This window comes from Monomorium pharaonis, chromosome 8 (genome assembly GCF_013373865.1).
Source record: "Monomorium pharaonis isolate MP-MQ-018 chromosome 8, ASM1337386v2, whole genome shotgun sequence".
NCBI classification, from domain to species: Eukaryota; Metazoa; Arthropoda; class Insecta; order Hymenoptera; family Formicidae; genus Monomorium; species Monomorium pharaonis.
Window position 1 is genome coordinate 13,752,855 of NC_050474.1, and position 27,074 is coordinate 13,779,928.

Below are 27,074 nucleotides of genomic sequence, written 5' to 3' on the forward strand. Positions count from 1 at the left end.
ATCACGCAACATCTCATCTACCTCATCGATAAATCTGAGCTATGTTACTCTCTGAAATTAATTAATTTATATTGGTGTCAATGATTAAAATCATTAAATAAATAATTTAACCTCCACTACACATGTCACTTGACAGGAGCTGACCTGTGGCCGAAGCAACTTATGTGACCTGTTAAAATAAAATAGCTCTGTAATTTTATATTAGTGTCGATGAGAGATTAAATATTGTATGATGTAGAAGAATTGTGTATTGGATAAAAAATGTTGCTGTAATTGTCAATCAATATTATACTATTTTTATTCTTTACTTTATCCTTACAACATTATCATTGACAATTACAACAATAATACACATTTTACATCACGCAACATCTCATCTACCTCATCGATAAACTGAGCTATGTTACTCTCTGATTAATTAATTAATTTATATTGGTGTCAATGATTAATAATAATAAAACCTCATATATAACCTATCATCTTCACACAACTAATTCACGGCGCGAGCGAGCCACTGGTGACCACGTGACTTATACATTGCCATATACGGTGCTATAGTGACGATGCGAACGCCACACGGTAGTAGATAAGCGAAATGGATTTTCGTCCCTCATTTTCGGCACCCGCACTACCCGCAGAGATACCAACAAGGTTGACGATGACGACGACGTATCTTAAATAAAATTTTGGCTTTTCGGACTTTGCGTCGCGATATTTCCATTCATAGGACATGTAGAGAAAAAATAAAAATAGTTTTCTAATATAAATCGACCCCAAGCTTTCGATTGAGCTTACTTAGAAACTCGATCGATTTAACCGTTTCTGAGATTCAATAATCTCGAGTGCTCGCAAGTCGCGTACTCGCGTAAAGAGCACGGTCGGGCTCGCGCTGCGCTTTCACTTGGCGCGAGCCACTACCGTGTCTCTTGATGTTATTGTTTATCTATCATATAATGTCATTTATATTTTAGTTCTGATTTTAATAAAGTGAGTAAATTTCTTTCTTATTTAAACAAAAGTAACTTTTACTTACAAACAATAAGAGAGAGATTTAATAATAGTTAAATTTCTATAATATATATTTCTATAATTGCATTTCTACATTTAATTTTAGTTGTTATTAAAATATATTTTTTAAACATTATTAATTATTAATTATTAATTAGTTTTGAATATATTAATTTATTCTAAAACATTTATAAAAATGTTTATACATATTTACAAATTGTCCAATAATATATTTACATATACAAAACATAATTAATACGTAAATATAAAGCTAATGGATGCAAAAGGATCGCTCAATGGAACCTGCAAGATTAAGAAAGCGGCAAAAAATATAGGGCGAAAGCCAGCAGCCATTCTCCATTGCAACCGTGAAAACATTTTGGGAATTCAAACAGAAATCTTTAAACTGGAAGTATTGCACACCATTGCCAATTCTCAAGAGCAATTAAGATAGAGAAACACAATCTTGCCCTAACACAATCCATTGAAAACTCAGATCTGCATCTGGATTCAGATCTCTTAATTCTTAAAACTGATGGCACGCACCACTTTGCATGCACAATAAAATGGATATTGAGTCAATGTCTCAATATCCGTTTTATTTTGAATAATTAGGAACTTATCTATTAAAGCTAAAATGTACATTAATATAATTAAAAACAAGATTGACCACTTGCTGCTATATTATATTTATCGTAATAATTTTTAATAATTATTAAATAACGATTGATCTGAAATAAATAGTTAATTTAATTTTTACACAAGTATAATTTTTACACGAGTATAGTTTATCTTTTATATGTTAAAAATAAATTGTTAATAATTAGTTAGAATATGCTAAGGGACTACAATTTTCATAAACTTATTTCATTAAATTTTAATAATATATTATTTATTTTCACAGAAAAATATGAATCCTTACTGCAAGTAAATTTTTATTCTTGAATGCTATATACTTTGATATAAGCATGAAATGCTATCATCAACTAGAAATATTTATTTACATGAATAACAAATAGGTTTACGTAAAGTATATTTTATTCTTAAGAGGATGCTAAACTGCTCGTCAAACTTGATCGAGGTCGATAATGTAGAGTCATTTGGGCACGTTATTAACAAAATTTTGTATGTATTTCTTTTATAGATTTCGAAATCCTTTTCCAGAATTAATTGTGGAGAATTTTTAATTCTGTAAATGCAATAAAAAGTTGTACATTGGAACAAATTGTACAATTCTGACGATAAAACAGATAGGATCCTTTTAAACACCGAAAACTTTTTTTCTAAGGTTCCTAGGCTCATTCTAAACAGTATTGTTCTTTGCTGAAATGCCAAGTGCGCTCCATGCTTATTTTATACGTACAAAGTCTAAAACTTTTATACGCAGCCAATGTTTTCACGAGTCGACTACAGAAGTCGATAACAAAACTATAATTTTCTAACTTTCTTTCGTTTTTCGTATGAAATTGATCGCAGCGCACCGCGTTATTATCTGTATTTTAATTTTGGAGAAGGATTTTCAATTCCATGCAATCAATAAAAAGATTTCGGTGTCCGAAAATTAATGATAAAACAGAGCAGTTTAGTATCCCCTTAAGATGGTATTTTTTTTTTTTTAATCGTATATGATTAAAACGAATTTAGGTATATAATTTGAAAGTTATTTATTCTTGAATTAAAAATAACATGCTTAAATATTGGGTTAACAACTAAGCTTGTGCAAAATATATTTTATTCTTAAGATGGTATCCTTTTCACTACCCACCGCTACGTGACGTGTTATCTCGTGAACAAAATGCACTTTTTTATAAATAAAAGCCAAAAGCGCGGAAGGAAGTAAGATTTCGCTATTCACACATAAAATTGGCTAAAATATGTCAATCTATAAAAAGGATCGAAAAAAATAAGGATAGAATTGTAAAAACTTTTATTTTAGAAAAATAATATGTTTAAATTAAATTAAATTTATTTGGAATAAAGTTAAAAAAAAACTTATTGAGAGAAAAATTACAATTAATAAGAACACATTTAGTATTAAACTAATGCAAATTTATTCTTTATTTAATTAAAGCAAATTTTGTTGTTAATAAAAAAATTTTTTTTTTAATTTTAATTAAGAATAATTTATTCTTAATTGAAGAATATATATTCTTGGCGCTATTTTAAGTACAAAATATTCTTAAATCAAAGCATTTTTGCATTTTTTTAAGAATACATTTTTTTGTGTTTTTATTTGTCGTTATTAGTATTCTTTTTATTCTAATAATCAATTAATAATTTTAGTCGTAAATTTCTGAAATATCTGCAAAGAACAAAACAAGTAATCTTATAATTAATATTTAATTTGTAGATATTTAATGTAATTATTTAATGGAATGGCTTTATCTCTGATTAAAATAATATATATAACATTTCATTAAATTATTTATTTATTATAAACAATACTGTATATAAAATGTATAAATAAAAATCATCATTATTGTACATGATTTATTACATATCATATTTTTATTATTACATATCATATTATGTAAATAATGTTATCTTTAAATTTCAAATTCTATTCTCAAAATATAAATTTATCAAATATAATTATTTCTTTATACTTTCCATCATCTTACAGTATTTATATCTTAAGATTTTTACGCGGAATGAACTTGAATATATTAATTTATGTCATATAATTCGATTACTTTGACGGTTGTCATAACCGCTCACTATGTGCATCCAGAGATGGTGGTTCGTATTCTCAAAAATTCTGCGCGTTCCAAAAATAATCCCCAAAAAAGTGTTGCAACCTTTTAGCAACCAACTGTACATCTTATTTTTGCATCACATATACGTGTCATTCACAGCGAAGGGTTAATGTAAAAAATATTGAAACAAAAAAATTTGCGATTTTTTCGCATTTTTTATATAAAAACCACTATAATTTTTTTGGACTTTATTTTACACAAATTCTGATAACGGATTCCGTAAAAGCATAAAATTTTACGTAAGAAATAATACTTTTTAATTTTTATTAAAAACTTTAACGTTGCAAATAAAGTCGCTGAAAATTATGTTAAAAATACGTCCGCTTGGGCATTAATGGAACAGAAGTAATAATAAAATATAATGTTTAAAGATGACAAGCAATGTAAATAATATAGAAAGTACTGATTTACATTACTGTTTTCTGTTATTCTAAATTCAATTTACATTATTTATAGAATATCAGATAAGAACTTATTGCAAGATATTAGGTGTTCAATATAAATATAAACAAATATAGACATAGAGCAGAGAATCATACAAGAGTTGTAAAATATTGATTGTCAATTACATCTTTCGTCACAAAAATACAAGAAGATTAGAAATAACATTTACAAAGTAAAGTTGCGGAAAATTATGAGAATGTAGAACTAACTAGAATACGCACTGTTTATGTTTCTGCCCAATAACCTGAAGCCGACGGAGATAGTCGGCTATAGAGTATCCTTATCTCTTTTCTTGACGTTATTATCTAATGTGCAACTTATTTATGCCATAAAAATTTACTAGAAATAGTAGCCTTTATCTTACTAGCTCGGCTAGTATCAAGGCAATACCCATTCCAGTAAGTTCTGGTTGAATGCCAGAAGTATATCACAAAAATCCGATATTTAAAATCTTCAATATAATTTTCAATATAATTTCATATACATTCTGTTATTTTAAATAATTGATGAGGAAAAAAAGCACAAGTCATTATTTTGCACAACCAAGGATTACCTTAATCATCAAATTGCTAGAATTGTTCAAATTAGTCAGAAGAGAAGTTTATACTGATGTGTCCAAACTTTTGATCAGTAGGTATGTGTAATACTCCGTATGGTGTGCGCGCGCGCGCGTGTGTGTATTGCCGTAATTTTATATAAAATATTTCTAAAAGCAAACATTTTTTCACTGCTGTAATGTTACTAATAACGTTGCATGAACATTTTGCAATATTGCACATTTGTTTTGTTCGTTTAATTCTTTGTTGTATAATGGGTTATATAATGGAAAGCTTACCAATTTCTTCGTAATTTTTATAAATATATCTATTTTTCTCAAATTAAATTCATGTGTTTGTTACCTACATATATGTAAAGGAGGTCCGGTAAAAAGTGTCAATTTTGTCCCATCAATCAACGTCTAAAATTCATATATTGGGTGTAAAACTTTGTTTCTGCCCTTTTTTTCAAGGCTTTATTGTGAAAAACTGCTTATACATTTACGATTCAAAGTATTGTCCATCGCTGGCCACTATTTTCTCCCATCTTTCTGGCAGCATACGAATCCCGCGTCGAAAAAACTGATCATCTTTTGAGACGATCCACAAATCAATCCAATTTTTTACTTCTTCATAAGAACGGAAGTGCTGGACAGCCAGGCCGTGTGTCATTAATCGAAACAAGTAATAGTCAAAGGGAGCAATGTCTGAAGAATACGGCAGGTGGGGTAGGACTTCCCATTTCAACGTTTCCAAGTATGTTTTGACGGGTTTTGCGACATGGGGTTAAGCATTGTCATGCTGCAAAATCACTTTATCGTGTCTATTGTTGTATTGCGGCCGTCTTTCAGTGCTCGGATCAAACGCATCAATTGCTTTCGATACCGATTGCCTGTGATTGTTTCAGTCGGTTCTAGTAGCTCATAATACACTACGCCGAGCTGGTCCCACCGGGACCGTGGCCGGTCTTCGATGTCACCATTCTTGAAGCGTTGAAACCACTCTCGTTCTTCCACTAATAGCGGCCTCACCATATTTGAGAACATTCGATGAATTTGGCTCGTAAGCTGACATTTTCAATCGAGAATAACTTTATGATGCAGACACAAATCAACTAACATTTCGATGGCGTTATGTTTACAAATGCCTAAGCTTATTGTATGATGTCTACAATGTATTCATTTCGACCACCACTTACCGCTACAGCCATCTATTGCAAACGTGGAAGCAAAGTTGTACACCTAATAAATTATCGTTACTAGTGCTCTGCTGAATGCAAAACTATTTTTATTTGAAATCTAAAAATCGGGAACTTAATGAGATTCATAAATACAATACAATGTTAAGTTCTAGATTTCGAATATCTTACTCAATATCCTCAAAATAAGTGATTTAATTGTCTACGAAGTTATTATTTGACTAATTATTCCATCCAAGCATGGTATAAATATCCACTGTCATTCAAAATAGGTGATCCAATATGGCGGTATGTTTGGAAAAGTCATTGCTGTTGTGTGGAAACTGTTATTCGAGCGTTCTCGAAGTTTCTGATAATACATTCGGCATCATCAATTCGAAGTTTGAAATGTGAAACTGAATATGGTCAGATTATGTCGAAATCGTTATCAATATTATATAGACATATAGAATAAGTCCACTATCTCTCGTTACTCACAAGGAAATGCCAACATCTGTTAACTCTATTTTCGAATGAGCCATAGTGCATTTGAAAAAAAATGTGAAAATAAAAAATCGTGTTTTAACTTTTGGGAATAGGCCTTAGTTTCTGAGCAAATTGCATCTAAATATGTGCATTTTCAACCAGTAAGGTAAATACAATGGAAAGCCACTACTCGGCATGAAGCGCGATGGCTGCGAATGTTAAGTGCGCGCCTATTGTTTTGCTATCCGTGCGAACTGAATTCGAAACCAGAGGTGATAATTTTTTTTCATTGTATATGCCAATTAAATTTATTTTCTTTATTCTTTAAAGTAAAAAAAAATTTTGTGGTTTTAATAAATTTCTATAACATTATTAAATATAATAAAAAATAATACATTTCTTATTTATTATAAAATTCTGACATTCTTGTACAATGTCGCGTTAATTTTTTAACTTTGACGGATACCAAGCAATTATTTTAAATATTTTTAGTTATGTTATTTTTTGCTTTTTTAAAAATTATTTTTCACCCAACGTACATAACAAAAAATATATTTACAACACGCGAGTTGCATTTATAATATGTTCGTGGTGCGAGAAACATTTATGTTACCAATGTTTTTATGTCCATTTCCAACCATAACATTGTACAAAAATATGGGAATTTTACCATAAATAAAATAAATCAAAATGTACTTTTTTATATTTAATAACATTGTTTTTGTAAAATTTATTAAAACCGCAAAAATTTTCTTTCACTTTAAAGAATAAAGAAAATAAATTTAATTGGCATATAGACTAAAAAATTTGTCACAACTAGTCTCGAATCCAGCTCGCACAAATAGCAAAACAGTAAGCGCACTTAGCACCTGCGATTACCGCGCTTCATGCCAAAAAGTGACTTTCCATTGTACTTATTTTACCGGCCAAAAATGTACATATTTAGATGTAATTTTCTAATAAATTAAGGTCTATTCATCCAAAAGCCAGAACACGGTTTTTGTTTTTTCATCTCCCCTTTCAAATGCACTACGGCTTATTTGAAAGTAGAGTTAGCAGATGTTGATATCTCCTTATTAGTCATTTATATTATCGTTAGCACCATCGTCTCTTATAAATCGGCATGCTTTATTAACGTAAATTCCCCTTGCCTGTCATAAATAGAGGTGCTTTATTAGCATCTCCCCTAGAATTTCCTTCGCCTCTCAAAGTAATGTGATCTCAAAATGTGTATAACTAATGTCGATAACATGCTCAAGAAAACAGATAAAATAAAATAAAAAGTTTCAAAAAAAGAATATAACAAAAAATGAAAAACTTAATATAACAGATCAAAGTATTGTTTCCTAGGCCTACGTATGGTTATCAGAAAAAAGTCTAAACTCACTAATTCTATTAGCAACAGTTTTCACGCGACAGCAATGAGTTTTCCAAACATACACTATCATATTAAATCAGCTATTTTGAATAACAGTCGTGGATATTTATACTACGCTTGAAATAATTAGTCGAGTAATGACTCCTTAAAGACAATTAAATTACTTATTTAGAGAATACCGGGTAAGCTATTCAAAAATCTACAGCGTACTTTATTTTTGAATCTCACCAAGTTTCATCGATTTTTAGGCTACAAAAAAATATTTTTACATTCTGCAGAGCACTAGTAATAATAATATATATAAATTTTAAATAGTTGAAGACCAAAATCGGCATTTTTACCAGACCTTTCATTACACAGCCACACAAAAAAATGGTCTATATACCAGACCCATGTATTCCTATGGATTTTGACCTGCTGAATCCAAATCTGATGTCAGAATTGATAGATTGATTCGCTTTTTCGAGGAAACCTTAAAAAAACTCGAAAATCCACGAAACGAACATCTTCGCTGATGACCTCTTAGCCTACATAACAAAAACGATTCAGGATGTGTTTCTTTACCTATTTTGAGACGCTGAGTTTGAATTCAAAATTAGTTTATTAAGTTTAAGGTTAATTAATCTTAAAGACAACTCAAAATCTCATAAAATGGGCACTTTTGTTGTACTCTCGGCTTGTGGAACAAAAGCACTTTCTGGCACGTTTTTTTGTGTATCTCAAATTGCTAAGTCGACTTGAAAAAGACAGTTAAAAATTCTATAAAAAAGTTGTAGTAAATGTTAAAATTATAACTATGATATTAGGACAACAATCAGGTTACACAAAAAGGCTGTGCTTTTTGTGCAAATGGGATAGTAAAGATCGTCAGAATTATTACTCGAAAAAAGTATGGCCAAGAAGAACGTCATTACAACCTGGACATATGAACGTTATAAACGATCCTTTAGTAAATCCTTCAAAAGTTCTTCTCCCACCTCTTCATATTAAATTAAAAAATCTAATAAAACAGTTAGTTAAGGCTTTAAATAAAGACGGTGAATGTTTTCAATATCTTCAAGAAAAGTTTACGCATATCTTCGATGCCAAATTAAAGGAAGGAATTTCCGATAGACTCAAGTTAGAATACTGTTAAGGGATGAAACTTTTGTTACTAAAATGAATAATATTGAAAAAAATGCTTGACTGAATTTTAAAAATCTTGTCAAATATTTTCTAGGAAATCACAGAAATGCAATGTACAAAGAAATAGTATCCAAAATGGTTGAAAATTTCAGAAAACTGGGTTGCTTGATGAATCTTAAGTTACATTTCTTGGATTCTCATATAGACTACTTCCCAGAAAATCTAGGTGATTATAGTGAGGAACAGGGAGAATGATTCCACCAGGACATCGCAGAAATGGAGCGCCGATATCAAGACAGGTGGAATGAGAATATGATAGCTGATTTTTGCTGAATGCTGAAAAGAGAAGTACCATCAAGAGGAAACAAACGTAAAAGAATGCCTCTGCATAGATCGTTTAAAAATAAAAAAATCCAATATAGTAAAAGAAATAGTGGGGATTTTTTTTCTGTTGCGAAAAATCTAATATAGCATAGTATTTATTACAACTTTTCCATAGAATTTTTAACCGTCTTTTTCAGGTCGACTTAGCAATTTGAAATACATAAGAAAACGTGCCAGAAAGTGCTTTTGTTCCACAAGCCAAGGATACATCCAACAAAAGTGCCCATTTTATGAGATTTTGAGTTGTTTTTAAGATTGTTCTAAATTCTAAATTCGAACTCAGCGTGTCAAAATACATAAAGAAACATCCTGAATCGGTTCTGTTATATAGGCTAAGAGTACATCAGCGAGTGTTCGTTTTGTGGATTTTCAAGTTTTTTTTTAGGTTTCCTCAAAAAAGCGAACCAATCTACCAATTCTGACATCAGATTTGGATTCAGCATGCCAAAATCCATAGAAATACATGGGTCTGGTATACAGGCCAGATCACTTTTTTTGTGTGGCTGTGTTGTTAAAATGAGAATTTGACTCTGCAAAATTTTGTTTAAAAAAATTACTTATAAATTATTAAACTCTTGTGGTTTTTTACACTGATTCAGTTATACTTCCTAAGGCTAAAGTCATATATTTCGCTAACGCAGTGCTCAGAATTAAGAACTTTAAAACTGATTTCTAAAGGGACGCCTACTAATCCTCGTCACAGTTAAAATCAGAAGTCTAAAAAACTTTTTTATATAATATATTATATAAATAAGTCAGTAAATAAGTCAGAATTAATTTTTTAATTTGGTAACCATACTAAATCCGCAATTATAATTTTTAAAATTTTTACCTTAAACCTGCAGTTAACTTCAAAAACCTCTATATATTAAAATTCACCAAAATATGTTTAGCAAATTGTGCAACAAAATGTTAAACTACCCTTCATTGAAACTAACTCCTGTCATTTAAAAAACATTTTACGGTATAATTATGTGTTAATTGAGTGCTAATTTGTTGCTCTAATTACAAATTTTGTGCTTTTATCTGTCCACAGAAAATTAAGATCAAAAGTGGGAGTGCTAGGTTCACGTGACTCTGGGGCACATCGAAAAGAATGTAGGAGATTCATGCCCTAGCCGGTGGTGATCGCAGGGGACTTCAATGCCACATCGGCACTTTAGAGTTTCTCGTAGATGCTAAGGGCAGGGTCTTTGGGGACTGGGTGACGACACTCGTCACCCAGTCCCCAAAGGCCTTGTCTGCTTGAACAAAAGGTTGAGGAGCACTTGCGTGCGGTCACAGGGGGAGTCCTTTGTGGACATAACGTGCAACCCCCTTGGCTGAGCGGACACTGAGGGAATGGCAGGTGGCGATAGACGAGAACCTCTCGGACCATCTATAATAAAAAAATGGTCCTAGAAGTCGCCCCTGTAGAGGTGCTTAGACGCCACGCCAGCGAGCCCAAAAGGTCTTAACCAAACTAGACCGAGACATGCCACAATCCTCACAAGGTCATGGTCCAAACAAAGAAAAGGGCGGGAGTTCGCGAAAGAAATAGTCTGGTTTCCAGGAGCTGGTAACGCGAGCGTGTGATGCCGTGATGCCCCAGGCAATCCCCATCCCCGCCGGGCCGCGTATTGGTGGAGCGAAGAGATCGCCGACTTTCAGCATCTTGCAAATCGCTCCAGGCGAGACTATACGCGGCCCGGCGAAGAAAAAACCCCGCAGGGGTCGACAGTACACAGGAAGTGTACCGAGCAGCAAGGTACCGCCTGTGTGCGGTCATCAGCAGGGCCAAAGCCAGAGCCTGGAATGAACTAACGCTCACTCTCGACAGGTACCCTTGGGTGCGCCCCTATAAGACAGTTTCGGACAAACTCCAAAGATGGGCGTCCCCTATGACGGAGTCACTCGACCTCCATTTCCTGGAAACAGTGGTCGGAACTCTTTTCCCGAGAGATCCGAGAGGCAGGATTCCATTTGAGGGACCACAACCGGTCGAGAAGATCGAATGAGACAAAAAGTGGGAGGTTAAGGAAAGTAAGCTTAGTTAAGTCTGGTAAGTTAGAAAGTAAGCAAAAATTGCGTGCACATAATGCCGCACCGGGCACTGACGACATCCCCGGTCGAATTCTGGCCTTAACCGCAAGAAAGGTCAGTGATCACTTGAGTCATCTATATACAAATCTCAAAGAGGGGATCTTCCTCCTAGTCTGGAGAAGGGCCAAGTTAGTTCTCCTCCAAAAAGTAGGAAAGACCGCGGATTCCCCTTCCGCATATAGACCCAACTACCTGCTAGACAAAGCAGGAAAACTGTTCGAACGCATCATTGTGAAACGTTTCATCAAGCATCTATAGCGAGTAGGACCAGACCTACACAGAAATCAGTACGGCTTCCGGAAGAGCTATTCTACAGCAATCATGCGCGTCCGGTCCTTTTCGGAAGCCGTAGTGTGGGAGTGCGGGGTGGACCTGGCGGTGTCAATCGACATCGTCAACGCGTTTAACACCCTGTCCCCGTATAGGGGCGGGGGCATTGAAACAGCACAGAGTTCCCTTCTATTTGAGGCGAGTCTTTTGGGACTATCTGAGCGGCAGGGAACTAGAGTTCAGGAACCAAAATTTGGTCCCCCACAGAAGTGGAGTATACCGCGGAGTCCCACAGTTTGGGGCCCTCAGTGTTAGGGTTAATGGGAAGGGAAAAGAGTAGACTGCCCGCCTCCCCGTTAGGGTCTAACCCCCTCCCTGTACCCGATTCCTCTAGGAGAGCTACCCCCAGGAAAGAGAAGTAGTAACCTCCCAACAGAGTGGGGGAATGGTCCTCTCACTTACACAAAACTAGCTGTGCGGGGAGAAGGCAAGGGTCGAGAGGGATAAACACCCTCTCGCCCCACAAAAGAAGTGACGAGGCAGAAGTCAACACCTCGCCACAACCAGAGAGTTCCGCTTAATCGGAACAACAAGCCAAAGGGGAGGAAAATCCCCTCTCTCCCATAAGCTCGCAAGAAGCAGAGCTCCATCTAAGAGCACTAGGCTAAAAACGCCTTGGAGGTAATAACAATGTCAGTTCTCAGGGCGCATCCAAAATAGCGAGTGAAAAACATCCGGGATGGGTTTAGTAGGTAGTCTGGGCTTTACACACATAGGACGAAAGATTAGGCTCCTCCTCTGTACGCTTAGCAGGTTCCACATAACCCTCGCAAAAAAAACACAGCAAGGGTATGAGTAAATGCATTTACACCTCAAAAAAGATTCACGTAAACCTATTCCTGAAAAACTCTGTATAAAGTATAACGTGAGTAAAAATGGATATACTAAATTTTTTCGTTAGTTTTGTGCTTTATTATACTACAACCAGATATAAAAAATATTCAACGGTTCATAAATCAATGTGCCTGTATTAGAGATACTGTCGTATAATAATCATATAAAATCAAATTTATCGAGAATTAAAATCAAAATTATCAAAATTATCAAGAAGGCAACCATGTAAGTCAAACAATAAACTATTTAGTAAATCAAACAGTTGCAAAATATATTATTTTTAATCCATTAAGTGTCATTAAATCCATTTTAATCCATTAAATCCATTAAGTGGACAGTTTTCTGTGACTTTTTCAGTGGTATTTTATACTATGAATCTAATTCTCAAAAACTTTAAAACCAATTTTTTCTCGTGTAAAATTTTCTGAACTTTAAATATCTGTTGTCAGAATTTTTCAAAAATGCGATCTGGACAAATTATATTAATTTATTTGCAAAAAGCTTGATTTTTTACTAAAATTTTTTTTTTAATCAATATTTATACATAGAAAACAAATAGAAATATTTCTGAGAATTAAAAGTCTTACGTTCACGGACAATAAACTTTCAAATGTATATGTGAGAATATATCAATTCAAGATGGCGACATTCAAAATGGCGGTTAAAAGAGAGGAAATCTATAAAATCTTCGATTTCTCTATATGTATTTCTTTCAATCGCTTTATCATCCAAATTGGTTTTTAAAAGTTTTTTGGGTTGCTGATTGCGTTTCTGTTATCAGACATGTCAAATTCAAGATAACAGATCTAATATGGCGGTCGAAAATGTTTAAAGTCAATCAAATTTATTGAAAATTTCTACATAGGAGATTTTTGGGTCGCTGAGAAACGTACTATGATTCACTCATTTTATTTCGTATAATATACATATTTTGTAGAAACGGTTCAGTATAAATGTAGTAGAGTTTTCTCAAACAGAAATAAGTATTAGAATCCTCCATAAATGTTCATAAATAAAATTTCACTTAATTAACTTTAAAAATTTTCTACTGACTATTCTATAATATTCAATCCATTTTCTTCAATTCAACAATTCTAATGTCGTAATCTGCGACCCAAAAAACCTCCATAGAGTAATTTTCAGAACATTTGATTGACTTCAAACATTGTCGACCGCCATATTGGATCCGCAATCCTGAATTTGACATGTCTGATAACAGAATCGCAATCAACGACTCAAAAAACTTTTAAAAACTAATTTGGATTATAAAGCAATTAAGAGAAATATTTACATACGGAGAAATCGAAGATTTCATTTTTCCTCTTCTAACTGCTATTGAATGTCGCTATCTTGAATTGAAATATACTCACACGTATATTTAAAAATTTATGGTCCATGAACGCTAGATTTTCACTTTTCAGAGATATTTCCATCCGTTTCCTATGTGTAAATATTGATTAAAAAAAGAATTTCAATGAAAAAATCAACTTTTTTGAAAATAAATTAACATAACTTGTCCAGATCGCATTTTCGAGAAATTTTGATGACGGATATTGAAAGCTCAAAAAATTTTACATAAGAAAAATTTGGTTTAAAATTTTTTAAGGACTAGATTCATAGTATACTACTTACTAAAAAAATCACAGAAAACTGTCCGCTTGAGATTTAATAGATTAAATTTCTTATTTGTTAAAAAAACTAAAAAAGACCTCAAAATGCACAAAAATACAGAAATAAAGTATGTTAGAAGAATAATTACTGCTTCTACTTTGATATCAAAATAATTATCAAATTATGTATTCTTAAAATATTTTAACTTCAAATTTCACTATTTAACTCAAACTCGATTGTTAACGTAACATTATTATGCGGATGTGCTTAGAAAAATTAAGTTCTTTAAAAAATTAATTGCTGCATCAAGAGGCACGGTAGTGTCTCGCGCCAAGTGTATGCACGCAAAGCACCGTGCCTCTATTTACGCGAGACGCCGTTTGCGAGATTCCATAGATTATCGGATCTCAATAACGGCTGAATCGATTAATTCTAGATAAGCTTAATGGATAACTTGTATCCGATTTATATCACAAAAGTGTTTTTATTTTTCCGCTATGTGATTTACGAACGAAGATATCGCGATTTAAAGTTTTGCATCAAGAGTAAAATTTTTAAGAAACGTCCTCATTATCGTCCTCATTATCGTCGTCGCCTGGGACAGAAAGTGGGGATTTGTATTTTTGCTTTTCGCGCGATAGATGGTTACGAACGTGATAGGGGAACGAGAATTGACAAAAAGTGCATGTCCGTGTCCGTGAAAGAATAGAAGGAGAAATTATGTGTCTTGATTGGCGATCAATTAGTGACGTGTTGACGGCGGCAGCAAGTTCTCGCAATGATCTACAAGAAATTATCGCACATTGCTTCTTGGAAAATGTTCGCGTTTTCAGCAAGTTTTTTGTTATGCGGAAAGAAGAAACTATAAATTATATCTTTATAAATAATTAAACAGTTTTAGATAACCCCCTCTCTCTCTGCCCCCTCTCCCTCTCTCTCTCTCTCTCTGTCTCTCTGTCTCTCTGTCTGTCTCTCTGTCTGTCTCTCTGTCTGTCTCTCTGTCTGTCTCTCTGTCTGTCTCTCTGTCTGTCTCTCTGTCTGTCTCTCTGTCTGTCTCTCTGTCTGTCTCTCTGTCTGTCTCTCTGTCTGTCTCTCTGTCTGTCTCTCTGTCTGTCTCTCTGTCTGTCTCTCTGTCTGTCTCTCTGTCTGTCTCTCTGTCTCTCTCTCTCTCTCTCTCTCTCTCTCTCTCTCTCTCTCTCTCTCTCTCTCACGTGCGTGTATAATGTTATACGTATATAACACCATTACGATTTCCACCATTTCGATTGTTAAAAATTGTAATTTTAAATTATTATTATTATTTTAGTCTATAAGTTAAATTGTAAAAAAGCGATTTTGTATTAAAGCAACTTATTCGATTTAGCGGCGCCAAGTTTTTGTAGTATTTAAAATATTTGTACAAATAAGTATTTGTAAAAGTAAATGTTCTAATTCGTATGAACATCCGTTTTCATACTTGGCGCATTTTCTTTATATTATTACTTTTGTAAAAAAAATATATTTTTTGTTCTTTTACACACCAAAAAAAATTGTATTCTAAGAACCAAGAGGATAATCTAAAAATAAAAAAAGTCTAAATTTGAGAATAGCTATTTAATTTTATTATAATTTTAACTTAATTTAATTTAAAAATTTTTCTTTTATTTTTAGAGTACCTCCTTGGTTCCTAGAAAACAATTTTTTCAGTGCAAGAATACATTTTTAAGAACGTTTTGTATAAAAATACATTTTTGAGGGTTGACTATACGTTAATTGTACAAAATTCAAGACCAAGATATTTTAAGAACACATAATTAAACAACTATTTGAATACTAAAGTCAATGCAACAACTTTTTTATAGTACTTTATTTTTGTATACACGTCTGTACACCACGTTGTTAATTGATTTTGGCAAATTAAAAAGTAAAACATAAAATGTGAAACCAGAATATTTTGAGAGCACATAATTAGACAATCATTTTGATAGCAAAATCAATGCAATAATTAATTTCTTGTTATGTGCGTCAAAAGTAATCTTTTTCATGTCACTTGACTGATGATGAAGCATGATTTTTTTTGCACGTTTGATCATTTTTCATATCTTTGCCATACTCGCATGCACATACAGTAACTTTCGCAGAATTACCGACGCTTCTTCATCATTTCGCGACACGCATACGGTAACTGTCGTAAAATTACCGATGCCTTGTTGCTTTCATGAACCTAACCTTGACTAACCTGTCATTTTGAGTCATTCAAAAACATCAGATTAGACATCGTTACATCAAGACTGCATAAAAAAGTCAAACGCAGTGATAGTGTCAGTAATAACATAGTAAAAAATAAATACGTAGTGCCAGTAGTGCCAGTAAAACTATATAAAAAGAAAATTTCTTATTTGCAGAAAGCTCTTCCCCTACAAACCTCCCTTCTTCCATTTTTCCACCTAAACCCTTTTTGGCCTTTCCTATTTTCTACGTACTTGTAACAAAAACTAATATGTGCAACTTGTGCCGATAAGTTTTTTTCTCACTTGTGCGAGGAAACGCACTCCCGGAAAAAAATTCGCCAAAAAAGCAGACTTTCTGCACTTGTTACAAAATATGCTATTTTTGACATACTTTGTTTTTCTCTTTTTATGCATTTTGAGAAGTTTTTTAAAATAGGAAATTTTAAAATATATCTTACACGTGTTTAATTAAAGAAATTATTTAATATTTGACTTATATGGTTAGCTTCTTATTCTTAACTATTTTGCTCTTATATGCTGTGATGCGATTTCAAGCCCGGGCACGCTCAAGCACACATCGCACTCCCTCTATCCGTGAGGCACGCGCGCTCGGCTGCGATCGGCGTGAGCCGTCGCGCACTTGGCTACGTTCGCGGCTGAGTTCGTCCCTTTCTCCTCTGCCTCTTCCCCCTTCTAACGTTCTGACACCGAGACGTCTAATGCTTTTTTTGAAGTATGTTTATCGCGCAAGCGCCGCCGGCTTTCGCGATTATAATTGTAAAAATAAATAAAAACAATTTAATCAATTGTAGAACAATTTTCACATTTTCATTGCATTTAATTAAAAAAATAATTATTTTTTATTAAGGCAACATATTTGTGCCTATATTTTTGTAAACAACACTTTTAACTTTTTTAATTTTTAATTTTAATTCTTAATTTTAGCTAGATATTTTTTAAACACATAAACTTAAACTTGTTAATTTTTTTTCAAAGTTTTACAGATTTATTCGTGTAAAAAAAAAGATTTTAAAAGAAACAATTATTTAAAAAGATACGTTTTCTCATAAACGACAATATTTCTCTGTTATTTTATGTAAATTTAATTTACCAATAAAATGTTGAATATATTTTATGGTTAATTAAATAAATTATTTAATTATTTAAGTAAAGCGCGCTTTGCTGTTATATGAGTTATTATTAATTTTCATAAGAATTGAAAAAAGATTAAGAAAACCTTTGTTTCTTCGATAATTTTACAAACTTCCATAACTTTACAAAATTAATGTTGGGTAAGTTAAAATATTTTTTAACCAAATCAAGTTAAAGCTAATAACTCTTATAAAATTAATTTTCTCAAGTTAAAAATTGCATAAACAAAAAACTGACTTAGTTAAAAGTTAGGTTAAATTAACTCAAGTTAAAATTAATTTTGGAAAACATTATTTATATTTATATTAAATTAGAAAGTCATAATTTGTTTAAACTAGAAACAATTATAATTAGATTAGATCATAAAATATATTCAACATTTTATTTATAAATTAAATTTATAAGTTTTCAAAACTTTGGAAAAAAATCAATAAGTTAAAATTTATGTATTTCAGAAATATTTAGTTAAAGTAAAATTTTATAAATTAAAAATTTAAAATTAATAAAGTTAAAAGTCATTATCTTTTTAACTTTATTATTAACTTTTAACTTTTAATAAAATATTTATAGAACATAACTATTTAACAATTTGCGAATGCATGCGTATTGCAACTGTAAATACAGTGGTTAAATATTTTTGTTTTGTTTGTAGTATATTTTTTTATTACGCACTTTTAATTTAAGTAATTAACTTAAATATTTATTTTCATCGTACTTTATTATTATTTGTTTAATGTTTTGCTCTTTAAACTTTTGCTTATTTCTTTAATTTTTGCCAAATCCCCTTTCTTTAGGAAATGTATAAAATTGATTAATAACTATTTTATAAGTATTTTATGAAAAAATTATTATACAATTTCTTTTACATTTCCTCTTGATGGAAGAGATCACCACCTTCCCGCAGTTTCCATCAGAGATGTGGATTTAAAAGATATCTATAGAAACACAACACAACTTTTTTGTGCATATTCCGTTTTATTCTTAAAAGTTTAAAAGCTATTATTTTCTGAAATAAAATTGTCTAATTTTTAGTACTCGATTCTATCCATGTTTCTGGCAAAGAGTGGATTTCCTAATGCCTACATTCTATACTACTTTTTTATTGATATTTCTTGCAATAATTTTGCATTTTAAATTTAACTCAAACAAAATAATATTTTACCTTTTTAATGGTGCAATGTACGTACACTTGTAAAGATAATCTCATATAAAAGAAATGTAGGTATTTAATCGTTGTTACTCATTTTCCACGGTGTTAATTAATTCTTTCATTTTTGCTTTGTAAAATTTTGTTGAATATATTTTATGATCTAATCTAATTATAATTGTTTCTAGTTTAAACAAATTATGACTTTCTAATTTAATATAAATATAAATAATGTTTTCCAAAATTAATTTTAACTTGAGTTAATTTAACCTAACTTTTAACTAAGTCAGTTTTTCGTTTATGCAATTTTTAACTTGAAAAAATTAATTTTATAAGAGTTATTAGCTTTAACTTGATTTGGTTAAAAAATATATTAACTTACCCAACATTAATTTTGTAAAGTTATGGAAGTTTGTAAAATTATCGAAGAAACAAAGATTTTCTTAATCTTTTTTCAATTCTTATAAAAATTAATAATAACTCATATAACAGCAAAGCGTGCTTTACTTAAATAATTAAATAATTTATTTAATTAACCATAAAATATATTCAACATTTTATTGGTAAATTAAATTTACATAAAATAACAGAAATATTGTCGTTTATGAAAAAACGTATCTCTTTTAATAATTGTTTCTTTTAAAATCTTTTCTTTTATACAAATAAATTTGTAAAATTTTGGAAAATAAATTAACAAGTTTATATTTATGTGTTAAAAAAATATCTAGCTAAAATTAAGAATTAAAATTAAAAATTAAAAAAGTTAAAAGTGTTGTTTACAAAAATATAGGCACAAATATGTTGCCTTATTAAAAAATAATTATTTTTTTAATTAAATGCAGTTAAAATGTGAAAATTGTTCTACAATCGATTAAATTGTTTTTATTTATTTTTACAATTATAATCGTAATAGTCGCGAGAGCCGGTGGCACTCGCGCGATAAACATACTTCAAAAAAAGCATTAGACGCCGGCGACCGCCTTGGAGTCAGAACGTTAGAAGGGGGAAGTGGCAGAGGAGAGAGGGACGAACTTAGCCGCGAACGTAGCCGAGTGCGCGACAACTCATGCCGATCGCAGTCGAGCGCGCGTGCCTCACGGTCCTCACGGATAGAGGGTGCGCGTGAGCGTGCCCGGGCTTGAAATCGCATCACAGCTTATACGGTTATGGTACGGTACCTCCAGCATGCTCTGGTACTTTAATTTGGTATATTGATAAATCGTTGAATATTTTTGATATCTGTTTGTAGTATTTGAAAGCATAAAATTAACACAAAATTGTAGTATATCCGTTTTTTGTTTACGGCATTTCGTATACAATGTTTTTCAAGAGGGATTTTAACGTTACATTAACCTAGTACTCCAACTTTTGATCTTAATTTTCTACAAATAGACAAATACAAAAAATTTAAAACTAGAGCAACAAATTAGCACATATAATTAGCGTGTAATTATTCTGTATATACAAATTTTTTTAATGATAGGGATGTTAGGTTTATAAAAATATTAAATTTAAAAAACCTTAAGAAGATGCTAGAGTTACGATCAAACTTGCAGAATTCGATAATGTAGAATCATCAGTATATATCATTAACAATATTTTATATGTATCTCTTTTATAGAATTAAAAAATTTTTTCCAGAGTTAAAGTACACGTATTATCAGTCTGTGAATTAAACTTTACCGTGAACAAAAAACATTTTTTCATGTTGCTCTACTTTTCGAATTTTCACGCGTTTGTAACTTAAATTTTCATAGAACACTTTCGTCTTAATTAGGTATTAAAGTCTAACTTTAAAAACTCCACATAATTTGTTCCTGTCATCTATGTGATTGAAATTTCGTATAAATTGCAGATCTTTTATATCAAACAAAAATTGGTATAACGTGACACCTCCACGCACCATTCTTGACTAAGACCCGATTGTTTCAACTTTTTAATAAACTTACTTGTCAGGTAAGCATTATCAGGTAATTTTTTTCTAAATAAATAAAAACAGACACATATTTACCCAATAGCTAAGTTTACCAAGAAGTTGGAATTGGTCTAACAAGGAAAGCTATCGAACCCGAAAATTCAGAAAATTCTGGAAAATTATATGCAAGTAGAGCAGCTCGTTCCTAATAGAAAACTATTTTTCATTTCTGTTAACTTTTACTTGGAGGGGGTGAAACATCCCTTCAAAAAAATCGGTTTTTTCCTTTCCATGTAAATATCTTCGAACTATATAAAATAGAAAAAAAATTTTTTAACAAAAGTCGAACGGTTTCAAGAGTACTATAAAGTTATTAAAAAAAAAATTTTATTTGCTTTTGTTTAACAAAATACCCTCTCTGCCTTTCATTTTTAAAAATTTTTTAATTTTTGTTTACACGAAATTAAAGGTTATTTTTTTCCGAATTCAACCACATATGATTAATTTATGTTTCAATAAATCATTTTCGAGAAATAATTATAAACGTTTCCGCATATACGCTATCCATATATAAACTATTCGTATGCTATTCGTGTAAGCACTCAATTCTTTATGATAACGACGACGATACTACAATTTAAGAAAAATTACCTTGAAAAAAATATAGACTTTGTTTTTGCGGAATAACCACCAATAAGTAAGATACCAAAAAAATTGTATCTAAAGTAATTTTGTAAAAATTGTTAGCAGTTTTAATTATCAAAATGGTTTTGTAAAGCAATATTTAAATTATTTATATTATTGTTAACATACATTTCAGATAGCTTTTAAGCCGATCAGTATGTACTTACAATTATATATGAAAATTAAAACAAATTAATACTGATCAGTGACATGTATAAATCATAATAACAATAAACGTTATTTATTATTTTATTATAATAATAACATTCATACATTTATTATTTCAGTAAATAATTTGGCAAATCAATAAACAAGATATTAAAACTACTTTAATATTAAATGACAAAACTATATAATGCACTGATAACCTTGTCTAACTTTATGATTTACATAATGCGGATATGTTTAACTATTTTGTAAATTACGGATTATAATTTGTACAATAATGATATTCTTCACAAAAATGTTTAAAACAGAAATATTCGCCGCACCATGCATAGCGCATAAAAACGGCAATTCCACAAATAATACATTTGGGTATATGTTTTTCATTTTGTAAGTAACAGAACTCTACAGGATTTTGAAATTCGCCAGGATGTATTTCTACATATCCGCTTTTAAATCAAGCATATTGAAAAAGATTTTTGAATCAAGGCGAAAAAAGCTGATTATGGATTAATGATTGCAATTTAATTATTTCGTTACGGGAGTGCAAATTGACATCTCTTTCTCTTGAAGAATTATATTATCTAAAAATGTTCGCACAAAATTTGTCCAAATCCGGAATCCAAACACATCTAAAAGCTGAATGAGGCCCGTCGTCTTTTTTGAAATGGTTAAAAGTTGTACCTCTTTGTCTTGTGAAATCAACTGCTGTAGCTGACTCGGGCAGTGTCCCGTCTATGAATCAAGTAGTAGCATGCTTTTACGGCCAGTATTCGGTAAATACACTTCGTTGAACCAAGTTTTAAAACGTTCAGATGTAAGTTTTCGTGATTTTGAAGCTTGGATGTAAATATTAACTTAAATGAAAAAGAGTTTCTTGCACTCTCGGACCAAATGTTCCTGTGGATTCTTTTAAAACCATGTACAGTGGTGAAAGCAGACGTCCGCTTGCCAAAATAATCGGCATTATAGTGTAACTATGTGTCGTAAAAGATATCGATTGAACCGTTGCTTCAACTATTTTTGCACCTAATTGCGTTAATGTTTGTCCAGAATGTATTTCAAGGTTGAAGCCACTCTCATCTGCATTATAAACTTCTTCAACTCTAATGGCTGGGATGTTAGATCTTACGTTTGAAACAAACAATTCTGCGATATCTTGTAGATTATTAATATTGTTGTGCGCCGCGCGTCGCCCGGTATACTCCGTGTCGCCAGTCAGTTGAGAAACCGATCAAAATTATCGCTCGGCCGGTTGCCGGGAAAATGTTTATAAACATTCTTCTGATAGTCAGTTTTGTGCCGAATTCCTGCCGAGGTGGACGCCTCGTTGTTTTTCTGTTTTCCTTAGAATTCAATAAAGTTGGTGTTAAGCTGTAAAAGCCCGTCTCGTTTATTTCCCGCGAGTGTGTGTGCGTGTGCTTCGACGCAACATTTTGGGGGCTCGTCCGAGGTTAGGACAAGCGAGCGAGCCGACGGATACATCTTGACGACAAGAGGAATTCTCATGTCGACGACTCACTCTCGCTCTCAGCAGCAAACGGCGAACCCAGCGGAGACGAGCGCCATGGAGGCCGTCCTCTTCGAGTTGCAGTAGATGGGCGAGGAACGGAGACGCGAGCGACAGGAGCAGCAAAATTTCCGCACTGAGATGGAGACCCGTTTCATCGAGCGCGAGGCAGCTTTCCGTCGGATGGAGGAGCAACTCACCGACACCTGGCTAAGTCGCTTAAATAACGAAGCTTTCGCCGGAAATTCGGGCGATATATTGAGAGTAGCGGGCGCGGGGAAGGTCGCGGATGCGGGACGGACGGCTCCTTCGCTTAAGCTAAAGCCCAAATATTATGATGGGGAAGCGCCTTTCCGCGAGTTTCTGTCCCAATTTTCTTTTATCGCGCATGCGAATAATTGGGGTGAGACGGAGAAAGCGGTTGCGTTGGCGTCGTGTTTGCGCGGAAAAGAGCGTTCCTTGTTAAATTCCTGTGGGAACGAATCTCCCACCTACGCGGAATTAAAAGCAAAATTGGAGTTGCGTTTTGGCGAGAGCGAGCTCGCGCAAAGTTTTTATCTTCAGTTCACAAATCGTAGACAGCTCTCAAGAGAGAATTACGCGACGTTGGGGGCGGATCTCGAGCGGCTCTCTTATAAATACTCTGAATGTTCCCACGCTGATAAAATCGCGTGCTCGCAGTTCGTCGCGGCGCTGAACGACGGTTACGTTAAACGCTCCTTACAAGCCGAAGAGATAACTTTCTTTAAGATGGCTATTGAACGGGCAAAAATATTGAAATTCGTCAACAAAAGTAGTTTTTCCGGAAGAAGGGAGAGCTCTGCGCGGGGGTCGCTGGAAACGTGCTCAGAGGAAAGAAAAAAGCAAAGAGAAAGGAAGGGTGTTAAATTAAAGGAGGATTTCAAAAACGAAAAGAAAGAATTGAATAGGAAATCGAAAGAATGATGGAAGTGCGGAGCAGTAGGACACTTCCGTTCGGAGTGCCCGAATCGGTCGAAGCGGGAAAACCAAACGCTGTCGGGTTGTCCGTGGCAAACTCGGCAGGCGGAGCTCAGGCTCCGGTTTGCTCGCGTCTTGGGGCCTCCCATGTGCGTCGGCTCGGGGGGGGGGGGGTCGGTGAAAGTGAGCGCGGGCGTTTTTGTATTGACGGTTATTTAAATGATAAATCCTGTTGCTTTAAAATTGATACGGCTTCAAACACGTCAGTTTGGCAACCTCTTTGAGTCAGGAACATGTTGAATTTTGAAATCTTAGATATCCCACAGGCGAGAGGATGCCGGTAATTTCTCGGGCCACCGCTTCTTTCGCCTGGGAAAATTTTATATGGTTTTGCGATTTTATGTCGCGGAAATAAATGACAATTGTATACTCGGAGAAGATTTGCTCTCCAAAACGGAAATTTTCGACGAACCTTTCAAAAAAGCTTTCGGTTTGACGGATAAAGAGGAAGAGCGCGGGCTGGTTTGTTCTCGTTTTGAAAATTGCCCTGCGAAGCTTCCCGATTTTCTTAAAAAACTCTTTGATCAAAGTACTTCGTGTTTGGAAGTTGTTCAAAAAGAAATTTTCTTTGATCTTCTGAATAAATTTTATGATGTTTTTACTGAGAATATTATTGCAGGGAATTGTGATGTTGTTTGTCATACCATAAAACTTTATAATTCTCATCCCATAAAGTAGGTACCTCGCCATGTTCCACTTCATTTGCAAGTTGAAATAAACAAAATATTAGAGAAAATAAAAGTCCAAAAAGTAATTGAGGACTCAAATAGCTCTTAGATATCTCCGATAGTTTTGGCTAAAAAGAAGGATGATACAATTCGATTCTGTGTGAATTACCGAAGATTGAATGCAGTAACAATAAAAAATTCCTATCCACTTCCAAGGATTGACAATATTTTGAACTGTCTTGCTGGAAACGTATGGTTCTGTACTCTTGATCTTAAAAGTGGATACTGGCCGGTAAGAGTAGATCCTAAAGACAGCGAAAAAACTGCCTTCTCTTTAGGTAACGGTTTATGGCAATTTACCGTTCTTTGTAACGCACCTGCAACCTTTGAAAGTTTAATGGAAAAAGTCTTAAAAGGATTGATTTCTAAAACTTGTTTTGTGTACTTAGACAATGTAATTGTCTTTGGAAAGAAATTCAATAAAATGATGGAAAATTTAGAGAAAGTCTTTTCGCGATTTCAAGATGCGAATCTAAAAGTTAATCCCAAAAAGTGTGTATTCTTAAAAAAAGAAGTAAAATATCTTGGCCATGTAATTTCCACAGAAGGGGTTGCAACAGACCTAGATAAGATTTCTTGTGTTGAGCAATGGCCAATTCCTAAAACGCGTAAACAAGTACGCAGTTTTCATGGTTTTTGCTCTTATTATAGAAGATTTGTAAAAAACTTTTCTTGTATTGCTAAACCTTTATATAAACTGACTGAAAAAAATTGTAAATTTTGTTGGTCGGTTGAGTGCCAAAAGGCATTTCAAAAGTTGTTTTGACCACTCCTCCCATTTTGTCTTTTTCTACGGGAGGTCAGTTTGTTTTAGATACCGATGCCTCGGATCATGGCATCGGAGCAGTTCTTTCTCAATTTGAGGGTGAAGAGTAAAAGTGATTGCTTATTTTAGTCGAGTGTTGAGCAAGATCGAGCGGAATTATTGCGTTACTCGACGAGAAATGCTTGCTGTAGTGGATTCCATCAAATCTGTTGCGCCTTGCGGTACAACAAATAATTTTTACCTTGCGGTGCGACAAAAGATCTTTAGGGATTCGTTGCTGCCCAAGGAGTAGGAACTCGCGGAAAAAGGCAGCTTTTGTTGGCAAGGTCCTCAAATCACTCACTCACTGATTTTAAGTGAATTTAATAAAAAGGTTTATTCTGTTTGTAATGTACAGTAGCGGCGGTCGGCAAAGGTGCCGCGTCGGGTTACACTTGATTAGATACGGCGCGTGACTCGGAGTTAGCGCGTCGTCTCTTCGCTCGCTCGAGGTTTGCTTGCGGCTAAGTCCCGAACTCGTGCGTATTTTGCTCGCGCGGGCCGTACGTATCGACTTGATAGTTTATCACTGATTCCGTGGGCCGCTGTTCGACAGCAGCTTAAATAGTGTCGCGGATTTGATTATTAGTGGGGGCATCGGGTCCTCCGCATGACCATATATGGTCATTCCCGCGCGCATCCGGCGCGCGGGAAATATTCGCGAGCTTAGCAACAATTGCCAAAATACAGATATACATTTCCGGTGGCATGATTGTTGCTAAGCTAGCTTCGCTAAATTTCTCAAGGTGGCTGGTGCGTTGACCAGTGCGATGACCGGCCGGCAGCGCACGAGGCATATGTTACCTGACACCTTGTGATAGCAAGCCTTCCTCGGCGAGCTATATGATAATTTTAATATTTTATATTCTTTATTTTATAATATAATTTTATTGGTTGTGAGTGTTTCGCTCACAACAAATCCTTCCATCATTATTTATATGGACGGAAGTTCCTGCTTAGGACGGGGCATGTTTCTTTGCGATGGCTTATGTCTTTTCGAAATTTGGAAGGGCAGCTGACAAGATGGTTGGAGCGCTTGCAGCAGTACGATTTTGAAGTTTCTTACCAAAGTGGAAAGGCCCATGGAAATGCAGATAGTCTTTCCAAACCTCTCCATTCAGAAATATCCTGCCGTTATTGCACGAAAGTTAAACTCAAGGAAGGACTTTCAAAAGAAAAGGTCTTTGGAAAATTAATTCTTGCCCAAGATAACGCGCAAGAATAGTACTCTGCTCAGCGTCAAGACCCTGTTGTATTTAAGATACAGTGCAAGGAAGCAGAGAGAGACGTCCGGATTGGCAAAAGATTGCCTCTGAGAGCAATTCTATGAAAATTTATTGAAGTCATTGGAGAATGTTAGAGATGCGCGAGGGAATCTTGTATAAAAGATGGACCTCCCCGAATTTGCAAAAAAGAATTTGCGTTCTCCAGATTATTGTTTTACAGCAGAAAGTGCAAGAAGTTCTTAACGAAGCACATGATTCCCCGACAGGAGGACATTTTAGAGTAAACAAGACATTCCAAAAAATTCGGAAAAAATTCTATTGGGCTACGTGTAAGAAGGATGTCGAGAATTGGTGCGCCTCTTGCAAGATTTGTGTTGCAAGG

At 33.6% G+C, this 27,074-nt stretch overlaps 1 protein-coding gene and 1 long non-coding RNA gene across 5 annotated transcripts in view; both read right to left on the reverse strand.

Annotated features, from left to right (window-relative positions):
• Positions 1–27,074, reverse strand: part of LOC105833006 — a 173,078-nt gene that overhangs the window by 49,282 nt on the left and 96,722 nt on the right. The window lies entirely within an intron of this gene.
• LOC118647107 lies at positions 72–1,114 on the reverse strand. Its single transcript, XR_004964410.1, has 2 exons — positions 462–1,114; positions 72–169 (listed from the first exon to the last, which is right to left on the reverse strand). It is a non-coding gene; the product is annotated as an uncharacterized LOC118647107 (long non-coding RNA).